This window comes from Scyliorhinus torazame, chromosome 13 (genome assembly GCF_047496885.1).
Source record: "Scyliorhinus torazame isolate Kashiwa2021f chromosome 13, sScyTor2.1, whole genome shotgun sequence".
NCBI classification, from domain to species: Eukaryota; Metazoa; Chordata; class Chondrichthyes; order Carcharhiniformes; family Scyliorhinidae; genus Scyliorhinus; species Scyliorhinus torazame.
In genome coordinates this window covers 40,872,453-40,888,576 of record NC_092719.1, presented here as the reverse complement: position 1 = coordinate 40,888,576, position 16,124 = coordinate 40,872,453, and the positions used below count along the sequence as shown (strand labels likewise).

General features: G+C 49.9%; 2 protein-coding genes across 16 annotated transcripts in view; one reads left to right on the top strand and one right to left on the bottom strand.

The window, feature by feature from the left end:
• The window catches only part of tubgcp6 (tubulin gamma complex component 6), a 70,289-nt gene extending 65,593 nt beyond the window's left edge, over window positions 1-4,696 (bottom strand). For 5 of the 9 annotated variants that reach the window (XR_011934047.1, XM_072471427.1, XM_072471425.1 and 2 more), the window contains exons 1-2: window positions 4,608-4,696; window positions 4,093-4,473 (exon numbers count right to left, since the gene is read on the bottom strand). The gene's annotated coding sequence lies outside the window, so the exon portion shown is untranslated. Of the gene's footprint in view, window positions 1-4,092; window positions 4,579-4,607 lie in introns of those variants that run through there. The other 4 variants (XM_072471428.1, XM_072471429.1, XM_072471430.1 and 1 more) reach the window with 4 other exon arrangements.
• A 154-nt stretch (window positions 4,697-4,850) lies between these two features.
• The window catches only part of hdac10 (histone deacetylase 10), an 81,888-nt gene continuing 70,614 nt past the window's right edge, over window positions 4,851-16,124 (top strand). For 5 of the 7 annotated variants that reach the window (XM_072471418.1, XM_072471417.1, XM_072471415.1 and 2 more), the window contains exon 1: window positions 4,854-5,036. The gene's annotated coding sequence lies outside the window, so the exon portion shown is untranslated. Of the gene's footprint in view, window positions 5,037-5,434; window positions 5,738-16,124 lie in introns of those variants that run through there. The other 2 variants (XM_072471413.1, XM_072471414.1) reach the window with 2 other exon arrangements.

The following is a 16,124-nucleotide window of genomic DNA, read 5'->3' as shown; positions in this document are numbered from 1 at the left end:
ACATCACAATATTCTGGTACAATTCTTTCAGCAACTAACAGAAAATACTTTGCTTTTTTTTACTTATTATCCTCCAATGTGGGCAGAAAATATGTAAAAATGATTTAAGGGGGAATTTAGCGTGGCCAATCAGCATTTATTGCCCGTCCCTAAATGCTCTCCATTTCAGAGGGCGTTTGAGAGTCAACCATATTGCTGTGGATCTGGGGCCACAAGAAGGTCCCTAAAGGACATTAGTGAACCAGACGAGGTTTTACAACAATGGTTTTATGACCATCATTAAACTTTTAATTCCAGATTTTTATTGAATTCAAATTTCGCCATCTGCAATTTGAAACCAGGTCCCCAGATCTTGCTCTGGGTGTCTGGATTACTAGTCCAGCAGCAATACCACTATGCCACTGCCTCCCCAAGATAGGTGGCACTGGCTTTGACTTCTTAAATCAGGTTGGATGGCTTAGGACCAAGAACTGTAAACTGTGTACCCAAAATAAACAGACAAGCATACTCCTTTGCGTATCCCTTTAGCAGTTTATTATAATTCAAACTGAATTATTGCATCATTAAATGCAGGCAGGGTTTTCACTCGTTTCCTCATATTTCTACATTCACAAGTGAGGATATTTTTTAGCTTTCTTTGCAAGCTCTATTCACACTATCATCCCTGTCATTGCAATGTACGGTGTACAAACTTTATTACTCCCAACTTCAAAAAACAGCCATTACAATAAAAACAATTGAATCACGGCAGAATGAGTTTGTGCAGAAACACAATCTGAAAGTCGATAACATTGATTATTTCATCTCACTTCACCCTCAAGTTATTTTCTGAACTTTAAAACACTGACCCCCTACCTGCCTTAAGATTTCATCAATCACTCCAGTGCAACAATTACAAATCAGTTAAACTCTGAACTTTAATATCAAACTAATAAATTTCAAGTCAGAGAAAGTCACGTTCAAACTGTGTAGAGCACTAGTCGAATCACACCTGGAGCACTTTATCCAGTTCCGATCACCAAAGTAGTTCAAGCACTGGACACAGTTCAGGAAAGATTCAGGAATTTTATCGGTAGATTTGAAGTCAAAGTTGTGATGAAAGACTTGAGAAACTTCAGACTCTTCAGCTCTGAAAGAAGCTGAGAGGTAATCTTAGAGAGATAGGATAGGGAACTGCCTGGGAGAACTAAATTAGAATATTACTAAATTACAAGAGTAGAACAGGGAAACACAGGTTTAAATTCTGAATAGATAATGTAGGACAGAGGGCAGCACGGTGGCGCAGTGGTTAGATTGCTGCTTCATGGAACGAGGTCCCAGGTTCGATCCCGGCTCTGTCCGTGTGGAATTTGCACAGTCTCCCCGTGTTTGCATGGGTTTCACCCCCACAACCCAAAAATGTGCAGGGTAGCTGGATTGGCCACGCTAAATTCCCCCTTAAATGGAAAAAATGAATTGGGTACTCTAAATTTATTTTATTTTTGAAAATAAAATGTTAAGATACTATAGGACTAATGTCAAGAAATATTTTGTCATTGAATGAGCAATAAACATGGTTCACAGACTTCCAAAGAGAGAAGAAATATTTAGGTGCAGAAATTGAGGGTGTCTTTCTGGATGTTAAAATGAGCTAAATGACCATCCTCGACCACATTTACTTTTGTAATAACATTCTAATATTCTCACAGCACCAGAGATCCAGGTTCGATTCCGAACTCGGGTGCCTATGTGGAGTCTGCACATTCTCTCGGTGTCCGCTTGGGTTTCCTCCAGGTGCTCCGGTTTTCTCCCACAAGTCCCGAAAGAAGTGAAATGTTAGGTGAATTGGAAATTCTGAATTTTCCCTCAGTGTACCCAGTGTGAACAGGCGCCAGAGTGTGGCGACGTGGGGATTTTCACAGTACAGTGTTAATATAAGCCTACTTGTGACACTAATAAAGATGATTATTATAACTCAGGTCACTTATTGTATTTGCAATGAATCTTGCTGTTAATAGCATTACAAATTTATGCACTGATATCATTCGAATTAAATACACAATAACCCCTCTAGTCTGCAAATCTAATGTTCAGAAACAGCAGCTATTCTGGAAATATTTTAAGCTGGTTCATGCGACTCATCATTTTCGTACAGTACAAACATGGAAGGTACAGAATTTGGATAAGTAAAAGAATTTGGACTGCTTTATATTGCTTAATCACTTTTTTACATTTCAGGTAAATCTTTTCAGGTTCACACACTTGTGGTTAGGAATTCTAACATCATTCTATAATCCAGAAAATTCCAAAACAGAGAAATGCCTGGTCCTAAGCTTTCTGGCCTGGAGAGGTTACAGTGCATTCACACGATGAGGTTTCCTCCTCAGGTAGTGAGAATTCCCACCCTAAATAGTCCAAAATGCTCCATGTACAAAAACTCCAATGTGTGCTGAGCTGACTGCATTTGTAGGGGAGGGGAATGTACAGCTGATTTCTCATCTCCAGATGAGGAAAATGGGAAGCAGAGGGACTGCACAATGGTTAGCACTGCCGAGGTTCCCCATGTCTGTGTGGGTTTCCTCCGGGTGATCCAGTTTCCTCCCACAGTCCAAAGATGTGCAGGTTAGGTGGATTGGCCATGCTAAATTGCCCCTTAGTGTCCAAAGGTTGGTTGGGGATACAGGGTTAGAGCGGGGTGAGGGCCTAGATAGGGTGCTCTTTTGAATGATCAGCAGACTTGATGGGCTGAATGGCCTCCCTCTGCACTGTAGGGATCCTTTATTTTTCTATAAATTTAGAGTCCTCAATTCATTTTTTCCAATGAATGAAAATCGCTTATTGTCACAAGTAGGCTTCAAATGAAGTTACTGTGAAAAGCCCCTAGTCGCCACATTCCGGCACCTGTTCGGGGAGGCTGATACGGGCAGCCAGCTTGGCAATGATGGCCTTATTCATGCTTCTTTCGTTTAATGCTTACATGAAGGAGGATTCCCTTAGACAATGTGGCAGAGAACAATGCCCCAGAGAAGTAACTGCCCTCACGGCAAAATCAGGGTAGTACGATGGCTAGCACTGCTGCATCACAGCTCCAGTGACCCAGGCTCAATTCCGGCCTTGGGTGTGTGTGTGAAGTTTGCACTTCCTACCCACGTCTGCGTGGGTTTCCTCCGGGCGCTCCAGTTTCCTCCCACAGTCCAGAGAAGAGCAGGTTAGGTGGATTGGCCATATCTTTTTATTAAAACAAAAAAATATATATACAAGGCCAAATGGTACAAACACTAATCTTGTGTTGGAGAAACAGGGTATCCTCCCCTCAGTACCAACATACAGGGAGGGCGGGGTAGGATACTCTTGATTATTAAAACAGTTCACAACACAGCTGTACAAAAAACAAACGGTACACGCACTCACCTTTGTGCTGGAGACCAGATACTCTCACCTCTGTACCAACAAAAGGGTAGGAAGTGGGGTGGTGGGGAGAGGGGGGAAAAGTAGGGTAGTGGGGAGGGAGTCAGATGTTGGGGGAGGGAGTCAGATGTTGGGGGAGGGAGTCAGATGTTGGCGGAGCCCCCCCCCCCCCGCCAAGAGGGCACTGCCTGAACTATCTATGGAGGCAGAATAACAAAAGAGCCTTCAATTATGATGTGCCAGATTCCAGGAGACCTGCAGAGGGGGTGAGGGGCGACAGTGACAAGTATGAGTGAGCCCTACACCCCACTGCAGACAGCCTCATGAGCACCCTCCGCTCTCGACACTGGGCGGCTGACAGCCTTCGGACAGTCACCCTCCGGGCCCAAATCCTCCACCACACTGAGTGCGGCGGGCGATATGGGCCCACCGGAAACAGGTCCAGGATGGTGACAGAGGTGCCTGAAGACAGCAGTTGGGACAGAGGGTCCTGCTAAATTGCCCCTTTGTATCCAAAAGGTTAGGAGGGGCTATGAGAATAGAGTGAAGGTATGGGCTTAATTGGGGTGCTCTTTCCAAGGATTGGTGCAGACTCGCTGGGCCGAATGGCCTCCTTCTGCACTGTAAATTCTATGAAATGTCAGAGATAGAACTGGAGGAAATGAACATTCATAAGCAAAGCATTGCATTCCAGTATATACTCACAGATGAGGATCACTTCAATTGTATACATTTTCCTAATGACAAATGTCAATATTGCTTCCATTCAAATACACGTGCAGACATTTCGGTTTGTTCTGGTGCTCACCGCAACACCTATTACCAGCAACAACCAAATTAGATCCATAAACTCCCAGGCAACTGTACACATTTCCAAGTGCCGCTGACTTTGTCACCAACATCTTGTGAAGATCTCACCTCCCCTACCTATTATAATGTACATAATAGATAGATCGAGAGTTTGCAAAAGGCCACGCCAGCTAAAAGCAGCTTCACTCCATCGATTGCACAGCAGTTGGTGAACCGAGGTTGAGGTTTCCGTCGGCAGCGCGGAAAGAGGCCACAGTATTTTAATTCAGGCAGCATCTGTGGAGAGAGACAGAGTTAACGTCTCAGGTCGATTGCCTGATATCAATAAACAGCGCAGAGAGAGAGTCCACTCGGTCCGAGCAGCGATGCTTTCCCCTGAACGTTAAATAAAAGCGGCTAATCCTTCTGACCTGCAGCTCCGACTATCCACCTGCCTTCCCCTCGCCTCTGGAAGCAGCACCCAGGCCACTCAGAGCCCCGGCCATCGCAACCGCCCCTGGCGACCAATCAGCTAACACCACCCACCTTTCCGCGCGCTGCCCCACCATTGGACACGCGCCGGCAGCCCGTCCTCCTAGTGGCTGACCTCGCTGTCAATCAATCATGGGTCACTTCCGCCCTGACCCGCCGCTGACCCCCACTGCCCCTCCCTCTCCCCGAATGGCGAGCACTGTCGCAAAGGTGAGGAGGGCCTTTCTATCGGTTGAGGGGGCTGCGGGTTCGTTGCCTCCAGATTCACAATTCTCAGCCTGAACGCAAATCTCTCCCCCGATATAAATCTGAATCTCCTCCTGCCCGGCAGGCCTTGTCCAGCGAGGTCTCGCTGCTCCTCGCCGATGGTATTTATTTTTAGCCGTTAGGAACCGCACGTATTTTGAAAATGTAATTCTGGAGATTTGGGGATTTTTAAAAAAATGACGCTTCTTTTCTAGAAAATTAGGTGAATGTCATTGCCACTGGAGTAGATTGCAGAACTGGGCGGTGTAGCGGGATCTGGGTGTCCTGGGCAACACGGTAACACAGTGGTTAGCACTATGGCTTCACAGAGCCAGGGTCCCAGGTTCGATTCCAGGCTTCGGTCACAGTCGGCGTGGGTTTCCTCCGGGTGCTCCGGTTTCCTCCCACAAGTCCTGAAAGACGTGCTGTTAGGTGAATTGTACATCCTGAATTCTGCCTCTGTGTACCAGAACGGGTGTCGGAATGTGGTGACTAGGGGATTTTCACAGTAACATCCTTGCAGTGTTAATGTAAGCCTACTTGTGACGATAAAGATTATAATTTTTTTTTAAATGAATCGTAAGAAGTTAGTATGCAGGAACAGCAAGTCATAAGGACGGTAAATGGAATGATGTTGTTTATTGCAAGGGGAATCTAGTATTAAAGTAGGAAGTTTTGCAAAGACCCCATCTGGAGTTCAGTTTTGGCCTCCTTGTCAGAGAACTTTACAGCACTGAAAGGAGCTCTTTGGTGTTTCCACTGGCCATCAAGCTCCCATCTATTCAAATCACGTTTTCCAACACTTGCATTTGGTCGTAGCCTTGTAAGTTTTGATTTGATTTATTATTATTGTCACATGTATTAGTATACAGTGAAAAGTATTGTTTCTTGCATGCTGTACAAACTGCATACCGCACATAGGGAAGGAAGGAGAGATTGCAGAACATAATATTATAGTTATAGCAAGGTGTAGAGAAAAGATCAACTTAATACGAGGTAGGTCCATTCAAAAGTCTTATGGCAGTAGGGAAGAAGCTGTTCTTGAGTCGGTTGGTATGTAACCTCAATCTTTGGTATCTTTTTTCCTGATGGAAGAAGGTGGCAGAGAGTATGTCCGGGGTGCGTGGGGTCCTTAATTATGCTGGCTGCCTTTCTGGAAAAAGCGGGAATTGTAGACCGTCAACCGAGTTGGAGGGGAATTGGGCCACACAGTCATAGCTGCACAAGAGTATAGTAGGGGGCTGGGGACACAGCCTTGTGGGGCACCGGTGTTGAGGATGATCGTGGAGGTGGTGTTGTTGCCTATCCTTACTGATTGAGGCCTGTGGGTTAGAAAGTTCAGGATCCAGTCGCAGAGGGAGGAGCCAAGGCCACAGAGTTTGGAGATGAGTTTCGTAGGAATGATGGTGTTGAAGGCTGAGCTGTAGTCGATAAATAGGAGTCTGACATGGGTGTCTTTGGTATCTAGGTGTTCCAGTGTTGAGTGCAGGGCCATGGAGATGGCATCTGCTGTGGACCTGTTGCAGCGGTAGGCGATCTGTAGTGGATCAGGGCAATCCGGGAAGCTGGAGTTGATTCGTGCCATGACTAACCTTTCAAAGCACTTCATGATGATGGATGTCAGAGCCACTGGACGATAGTCATTAAGGCACAAGACCTGAGTGTCAGTCTGGGTACCCCATCCGGGCCAGTGGCTTTCCAAGGGTTGACCATCCGAGAAGGCTGCTCTGACATCTGCAATGGTGATCTCAGATACAAGTTCATCTGAGGCTTCTGGGATGGAGGGCTTGCTCTCGCTGACCTCTTGTTCAAAGCGTGCATAGAATGCATTGAGCTCATCAGGGAGGGGTGCATTGGAGCCGGTGATTTTACATGCCTTCATCTTGCAGCCCGTTATGTCTTCCAGAAGTTATGGTGTTACAAGTTCTCCTCTAAATGCTGAAATGTTGTGACGGTTCCCGTTTCTGCCACCCTTTCAGCCCAGGAATTCCAGATTCCCACCACCCTCCAGGTGAACAAGTTTTTCCTTTGACAAGATTCAAATCCCTCCGAATCTCCTGCCCCTGACCTTAAATCTGTGCCCCCGGTTATTGACCGCTCTATGAAGGAGAAATGTTTCTTCCTACCTATGTCCCTCATAATTTTGTATACCTCAACCAGGTGCCTCCTCAGCCTTCTCTGCTCTAAGGAAAACGACCCCAGCCTAACCAGCCTTCCTTTGTAGCTGAGGAGCTCTATCCCAGGCAACATGTTGGTGAATCTCCTCTGCACCCTCTCTCGTGCAATCTCATCATCCTCTCGTATGGTGACCACAACCGCACATAGTATTCTAACTGTGGCCTAATGAGCATTTTATACAAATCCATCATAACCTCTCTGCTCTTATATTCTATGCCTCGGCTAATAAAGGCAAGTATCCCACATGTCTTAACCACCCATCTACCTGTCCTGCTTTCAGGGATCTTTGTACATGTACCCCAAGATCCCTCTGGTCCTTTCTACTTCTTAGCGATCTATCATTCATTGTGTATTCCCTTGCCTTGTTAGTCCTCCCAAGTTGCATCACCTCACACTTTTCAGGGTTAAATTCCATTTGCTACTGTTCTTCCCATCTGACCAGCCGTCTATATCATCCTGTAATCTAAGGCTTTCCTACTTGTTATCTGAAAACTTACTGAACATAGTCCCCACATCACATTAACATCTAGATCAGTGTTTCCCAAACTTTTTTTTCCAGGGACCCATTTTAACCAACCGGCCAACCTTCGGGACCCAACACGGCCGACCTTTGCGACCCACGCCAGCCGACCTTTGCGACCCACGGCTGCTTTTTTGAGGGCCACGAAGAATCCAGCACGAGTTTTAAGGATACAAAGTAATAACATTTATTTACAATAACATATATATATATATATATATAACAGCAGCAACTTCCCTTGCTGCACACTCCTTCCTGCTGGTTCCCAACTGGCCAGCTTTATTTATACTTGGAGTATACTAATGGTTTCTCCGCCTCCCTCATTGGGGAAGCTCATACTCCCACAGGATTGTGGGATTGTCATTAGTCCACAGCCAATGGTAAGCAGGCAGGTTATAACATCCCCCCCCCCCCCCCCCCAAAGTCCAAGGAATCCACCGAAGACCCTGGTGAAGGAGGGCATCGGACTCGTTTTGCCGCAGGCCGGACACCATTTGCACGCAGCGCAGGATCAGGCGGCGTGTAACGAGACGGAGACCGGCGCTTCCATGATGAATGGCGTAACGGTTGTACATCCACGGCCCGTGGACCCGAGGATTCCCCCTCTGATGCGTCCTGTGTCTCCATCTCGGAGTCAGAGTCTGCTGCCTCCGTCATGTCAGCGTCTCTATCTCCATTCAGTTCTGTAACGACCTGCGCAGGCTTCGAGTGAGGCACCAGTGGAAGATTGTGAGGACTACCTTCCCTTGTCTCTGGTCTCTGCGGCTGTAGAAATGAGCTCCGGGGGCGGGGAATCTTTGGAGGGGATAGTCTTCTGGACCGAACATGGTCTATATGTTTGCGCTGGAGACGACCCTGTGCTTGCACCTGGTAAGATATAGGGCCAGTTTGGCGAACGATTACGCCAGGAACCCACTGGGCACCACCAGCAAAATTCCGAACGAACACTGGGTCACCGGGCGCAAACTGCCGAATTGGCCGTTGCCGAGAAAATCCCTGTCCCTGCCGTTCTTGTGTGCGGCGTACTTTTGCGCCAATGTCCGGGAAAACCATACTAAGGCGGGTGCGAAGTCTCCGGCCCATTAGGAGTTCTGCGGGAGCTACCCCAGTCACCGCATGGGGGGTGGTCCTATACGTAAACAAAAAGCGAGCCAGTCTCGTGTCCATTGATCCGGAAGACTGCTTCTTTAGGCCTCTTTTGAATGTCTGCACTGCGCGCTCTGCCTACCCATTTGAAGCCGGGTGGTAAGGGGCAGTGCGGATATGGCGCATGCCGTTCATCTTCATGAACCTCGCAAACTCCTCACTCGTGAATGGAGTGCCGTTATCCGTGACCAGCACCTCGGGGAGGCCATGCGTACTAAAGGACAAACGCAATTTTTCAATTGTTGCGCAGGACGTTGTCCCCTGCATCTTATGCACCTCTAGCCATTTAGACTGGCCGTTGATTAATAGAAGGAACATGGATCCTTGAAACGGGCCTGCGAAATCTGCATGCAAGCGTGCCCAAGGCCACCCTGGCCATTCCCAGTGATGTAGGGGCGCGGCCGGCGGAAGCTTCTGATGCTCCTGGCAAATGGAGCAGTTTTGGGCCACCTTCTCAATGTCGGTGTCGAGGTCTGGCCACCAGACATAACTCTGGGCCAACATTTTCATTTTGGTCACACCTGGATGCCCATTGTGCAAGTCTCTTAGTATCAGCTCCTGGCCTTTTTCCGGGACAATCACACGCGTCCCCCACAAGAGGATGCCGCCTTCCACACTGAATTCTGACAGCTTGGAGGAAAATGCCCGCAACGCGCCTGGGAGCTGTCTATGTTGCCCACCATACAGGACTATGTGCCGAACCTTTGACAGGACTGTCTCCATCTGGGTCCACTCACGGATCTGTGATGCCGTGACAGGCAAGGTGTCCATAAAATTTAGGGTTGCAACCACCTCACCGGTCGTGGGAGTCGACATGGGGCCGGTCGATAAACACAATCGGCTCAGTGCGTCGGCATTTGCTATCTGCGTTCCTGGTTTGTGCTCCAGAGAATACTCGTATGCAGCAAGCAACAAAGCCCATTGCTGGATCCGTGCGGAAGCAATGGGTGGTATTGGCTTATCCTCTCTGAAAAGTCCCAGCAGAGGCTTATGATCAGTCACGATAGTGAAATGGCGGCCATACACGTACTGGTGGAAGCGTTTCACCGCAAAAACCACCGCCAGGCCCTCCTTCTCGATCTGCGCGTACTTTTTCTCCGCTGCAGTCAATGTGCGGGAGGCGAAAGCTATCGGTCGCTCGGCCCCGTTCTCCATCTTGTGGGACAGGACGGCCCCAATACCATATGGGGATGCATCACATGTGATGAGCAAAGGCTTTCCAGGATCATAGTGGGTTAGTAACCCAGACAACGACAATTGTTGCTTTACCCGCCGTAAAGCAGTTTCTTGCAGGTGACCCCAAGCCCAGGTGTGATTTTTCTTTAGCAGAAGGTGCAACGGGGCCAGCGTAGTTGCCAGATTGGGGAGGAACTTCCCGTAATAGTTTACGAGACCGAGAAAAGAACGAAGATGCGAAGTGTCAGTCGGGGTGGGGGCCCGTTGAATCGCACGCACCTTCTCTGCGACGGGGTGCAAACCTTCGCGGTCCACTCGATAACCTAGGTAGACTACTTCCTTAGCCTGAAATACGCACTTTGTGCGACGTAAATGGACTCCAACCTCCGAAAAATGTCTAAGGACAGCCTCCAGATTTTCCAAATGTTCCTGCTCCGACGTCCCTGTAATCAAAACGGCATCGAAGTAGACAGCAACACGTGGTAAACCTCTCAAAATGCACTCCATAACACGTTGAAAAATAGCGCAGGCAGAGGATACTCCAAAGGGCAACCATGTATATTCATACAGGCCCCGGTGTGTATTAATCGTTACATATGGTCGGGAGGCAGGGTCCAGCTCCAACTGCAGGTAGGCGTGACTCATATCTAATTTTGTGAACTAGAGTCCACCTGCAAGCTTCGCATAGAGATCCTCTATGCGAGGTATTGGATATCGGTCGAGTCGGGAAACCATATTCACTGTAAGTTTATAGTCGCCACACAAGCGAACTGTGGCATCTGGCTTCATTACAGGTACAATTGGTGCTGCCCAGTCAGCAAAACGGACCGGCCTGATAATACCCAAACTCTCCAAACGAGTGAGCTCCCCTTCTACCTTCTCGAGCAAGACGTAAGGCACCGGGCGCGCCCAGAAATAGCGCGGCGTGGCTCCTGGTTCGACTTGGATACGGGCTACGGCCCCTTTTATTTTCCCCAAACCAGGCTGGAATACATCTGGGTATCGTCCTAGCACCTCAGTCAACCCTTCAGAAACTGTTTGGAGGATGTGCTGCCATTGCAACCGCAAATGGCGCAACCAGTCCCGACCCAACAGGCTGGGCCCATGGCTGCGCACCACGATAAGTGGGAAACGCCCCTCCTGGCGTCCATAAACAACAGGGGTCATTGTAGTTCCTGCAATGTCCAGTGGTTCCCCCGTGTAGGTGGCCCACCTGGCCTGTGAGTCGGTTAATGTAAGGGTCTGTATACCCTGCTAGATGCGGTTGAATGTCCTCTGGGCGATCACGGAGACCGCTGCGCCAGTGTCCAACTCCATCTCAAGCGGGTGACCATTGACCCGTACTGTCACCTTAATGGGGGCCACACGGGGAGCTGCCACACAATGCAGCTGCAGGCAGTCGTCCTCCGTCTCCACATCCTGAGGAGTAGTCGCCGCAGGTTCATCCACATGGAAGGTACGGCCCCTGGGCTGGTCCCAGTTTCGGTCGGAACGTCGGCGCCTCGGGCGCCCCCAGGACCAGCGTCCGCGACGGGATCGGCGCCTACAAGTCTGACACGGACATGGCTCCTCATCCATTGGTTCTGGAGAAGGCTCCCTTCGGGGAGGAATGTCCGACGGCCACTGGCATCGGTCCGGACATCGCCTCGCCCAAGGTACCGCAGGAGTGCGGGGGGGGGGGGGGGGCGTTTTCGGACAGAAGGGGCTGCGCCCCAAGGCATGCACTTCCAGTCCCTGTAGCTCCTGCATTCCTCGTTCTGCGCTCTCTCGGGACAATACTATTTGAATGGCCTGTTGAAAAGTCAATGTTGGCTCAGCTAACAACTTTCTCTGGGTGGCCGTATTGTTAATACCACAAACCAAACGGTCGCGTAACATTTCTGACAAGGTATCACCATAGTCACAGTACTCCGCAATCCTGCGTAGCCTGGATAGAAAATCGGCAAGCTATTGTCCAGGGGTCCTCTCAGCGGTATTAAACCGGTGACGCTGGACTATCGTGGACGGGGTTGGGTTAAAATGTTGCCCCACTATATTCACAAGTTCATCAAACGTTTTGGTGTCCGGCCCAGCTGGGTGCGCAAGGCTCCTAATCACCCCAAACGTATGCGGGCCACAGGCGGTGAGCAATATGACCACCTGGCGCTCGTTTTCGGTGATATTGTTTGCCCGGAAATAGTAACGCATCCGTTGTGCATCCTGGTTCCAGCATTCCAGCGCAGCATCAAAAACATCCAAACGTCCCTACAGAGGCATGGTATAATAGAAAACAACTTCCAACCTGTATCCAACAAAAATCCAGGGAGGTAGCTTAAGCAGTGTAGACAGCTATTCACTTCAACCCTCGTCGCCAGTTTTGTGAGGACCACAAAGAATCCAGCACGGGTTTTAAGTATACAAAGTAATAATATTTATTTACAATAACATATATATATATATATATATATATATATATAACAGCAGCAACTTCCCTTGCTGCACACTCCTTCCTGCTGGTTCCCAACTGGCCAGCTTTATTTATACTTGGAGTTTACTAATGGTTTCTCCACCCCCCTCATTGGGGAAGCTCATACTCCCACAGCATTGTGGGATTGTCATTAGTCCCCAGCCAATGGTAAGCAGGCAGGTTATAACACCGGCCGACCTTTGCGACCCACGCCGGCCGGCCTTTGCGGCCCACGCCGGCCGGCCTTTGCGGCCCACGCCGGCCGGCCTTTGCGGCCCACGCCGGCCGGCCTTTGCGGCCCACGCCGGCCGGCCTTTGCGGCCCACGCCGGCCGGCCTTTGCGGCCCACGCCGGCCGGCCTTTGCGGCCCACGCCGGCCGGCCTTTGCGGCCCACGCCGGCCGGCCTTTGCGGCCCACGCCGGCCGGCCTTTGCGACCCAACATTTTCTCTCACCTTGTTTGCTGCTGACACAAATGAAGGAAATGGTTTTGGGCTCCTTTGGCCCTCGTACACCCTCCTCCAATGGAACCTGTTGGATGAAGGTGAAGCCTTCTGGTGTCGGAAAGTATGGAGTCTCCATCTGTCCAAAGTTCTGCATTTTGTTCCTATAAAAGTTTATCAAATAAACCCCCCCCCCCGAACTTGTAAAAAAAAAGCTGCGACCGTTTAAAAAAAACAGCGGCCGCACTGCGCATGCGTGCCCGATCATCGGCGCGCATGCGCAGTGCGGCTGCATTTTTTTTTACATGTTTGCGACCATTTTGAAGGCCGCTTGCAGCCGGCGTTGTTAACAGCCGTCTGCCACGCGCAGATTTGCACGATCGGGACCGCCACGACGGACGGCTCCGCGACCCTCCTGACACCCACCCACGGGTCTAGCCCCCGAGTTTGACAGTGCCTGATCTAGATCATTATTGTTACAACATCCTGGGATAGGGTGCGGTCAATTTGAGCTCCGCTCACCTGGAGTTGCAATACTATTCAATTAACCAATAATTCTTAGAAAAATACCAGAAGTCTTGGCCCTTGGCTGCCCAATAATTAGTCACCGGGTTTGTACATTTAAACACAATTATGTTTTAGTGTCCCTTCTCTTCTCATTATCATCCAACAGTGGGTTCACTTTAGACTCCTGAAATCAGGGAGGGGGTGCAAGTCTTCTTTGAGCCATCTTCGTGCCTGGAATGAGTGTGTTGTAAGCAGCTCTAGTGTGTCAGGCTCTTTAGTGCGAATTCCGGCCCCAGTGGATTCGTCACCAGTGGGGATGGGAATTGTTTCCGATTCATGCTGGCAGAGTGCTGGTCCATTGGCATGTCCTGAAACTCTGAACAAATAATGCCCCAACGGGAATGCGAATCAGTTCCAATGGGAAAACATAGGGCTGGGTTTACCGATTTGGAGGATAAGCGCCAAAGCTGGCGTGGGAACTGTGGTATTTTACGGCAGAAAAATTGTGCTGAACCCTCACCGATCCTGCGACTGGTGAGGGGCTAGCATTCGCGGCAAGTAAAACTCCCGGCTCTCATGACAAATATGGCTGGAGAATGGCCGAGTCCGAGGCTACTCATGCGCATGGCGACGACCTGCAGCGGTCACGCTGTAGAACATGGCGCCAGCCGTGCACGGACCCGACCTGCCAAATAGTGTCCCCCTGGCCACCACCTACCCGTCCCCCCAGCCCTCGCGGAAGCCCCCTGGCCAGCAGCCCAGCCCCCGGCCGACTGTGGCGGTGCTGGACACAGTCCGCTGGGACCACAAGTGAACCTCGCCGTCGGGGACTTGGCCCATCGGCGGCGGTGAATCGCGGAGGCCCCGGAGAATAGAGGGTCAGGCCCACTAATGATATTGCAACGGTGCTTAAATGCCGCACGGCAGCGATGCATTTATGGCATTTTCCGGGTGCCAGAGGATCCCGATTTGTCCTCAAACTGGCACTTACCGCGATTTTGGCGCCGGAAGCTATTCTCCGCCCAATCACGTTTAGCGATGTCGGCCGACGAGGATTCCCCCACATAGTCTCCCAAATGGAGAATCCTGCCCTCTGTTTCCCTTCACTGATGCTGCCGAACCTGGTGGGTTTATCCAGCATTTTCTGTTTTTAGCCCTTTTATTTTAACGTGATTTTTGTCAGTTTCGTTCTGGAAAATGTACATAGCACCCCCTCCCAACCCAGTTCGTCCTTCTGAGGTGTAGTTCCCCAAATCTGAAGGCTGTAGACTAAAAGGCAGCGAACTAAATCTTTGTACAAATGTAACATCACATCTATTTCTTTGAAATCTCGGCATCTTGAGATAAAGGCCAACATTGCATTAGCATTTTACTTCTGCTTTGTGCCTATCCACAAGTCCTTGTTGATTTCTGTACATGGGACCCTAAAATCAGCTCCTCCACAGTTTGTAGATTCTCATCATATAGAAAATACTCTGATTTCTCTTTTTGAGTCCAAAGTGGATGGTCTCACAGTCCCTCATCATTGAATGCCCTCTGCCACCTTTCTGTCTGCTCACTTAACCTAGCAATGTCCCACAGTAACCTTTGGCAGTTCTGAAGAAACTCTCTTCCCAGGGTGGGTCTAGGTAGGTTGGTGTAGACCCGATGGGTCGGGTGGCTTCCTTCTGTACTCTAGGGATTCTATGGATTCAGAGGCAGGGTCGTTGAATATTTTTAGGGCTGAGATAGACTCTTGATAAAATGATATGAGGTATAAAGGGAAGTGTAGTTGAGGGCACAATCAGATCAGTCTCGAGAGGCTGAAGGGCCTAGTCATAATTCCTATAGTCCCATGCGTCTTCCTTGGATCGGAGAGTGCAGCTCAGGTGAAATCCACAAATATTTTCTCTTAAAGTTACAAAATTGAAAAAGGGTTGCTGCTGCACTGGCCGAAAGGGAATGGGACACAGAAAAGGTGGTCGGGGCGGGGGTCCCCCGGCTGGGGGACTGGATGGTGAGGGTGGCGCGGACACGGGACTGGCCTAGAAATGGAGATGGCTAGTCGGTTGGGGAGGGGGGGGGTGAGAGCCCCTCCAATCCGGCTGATAACGTGGAACGTGAGGGGCCTGAACGGGCCGGTGAAGAGGGCCCGAGTGTTCGCGCACTTAAAGGGACTGAAGGCGGACGTGGTCATGCTCCAAGAGACACATCTGAAGGTGGCGGACCAGGTCAGGTTAAGAAAGGGATGGGTAGGACAGGTATTCCATTCGGGGCTGGACGCAAAGAATAGAGGGGTGGCAATATTGGTGGGGAAGCGGGTGTCATTTGAGGCCAAGACTATCGTAGTGGATAACGGAGGGCGATATGTGATGGTGAGCGGTAGGTTGCAGGGGACGTGGGTGAGCGGTAGGTTGCAGGGGACGTGGGTGGTGTTAGTAAATGTATACCCCCCGAACTGGGATGATGCTGGATTCATGAAGCGCATGTTGGGGCGCATTCCGGACCTGGAGGTAGGAGGCCTGATAATGGGTTGGGACTTCAATACAGTGTTGGACCCAGCACTGGACCGCTCCAGATCAAGGACTGGAATGAGGCCGGCGGCGGCCAAGGTGCTTAGGGGGTTTATGGATCAGATTGGGGGAGTCGACCCATGGAGGTTTGCTAGGCCGCAGGCCAGGGAATTTTCTTTTTTCTCCCACATGCACAAAGCCTACTCCCGGATAGATTTCTTTGTTCTGGGCAGGGCGCTCATCCCGAGGGTGGAGGGGACGGAGTATTCGGCATTAGCCGTTTCGGATCACGCCCCGCACTGG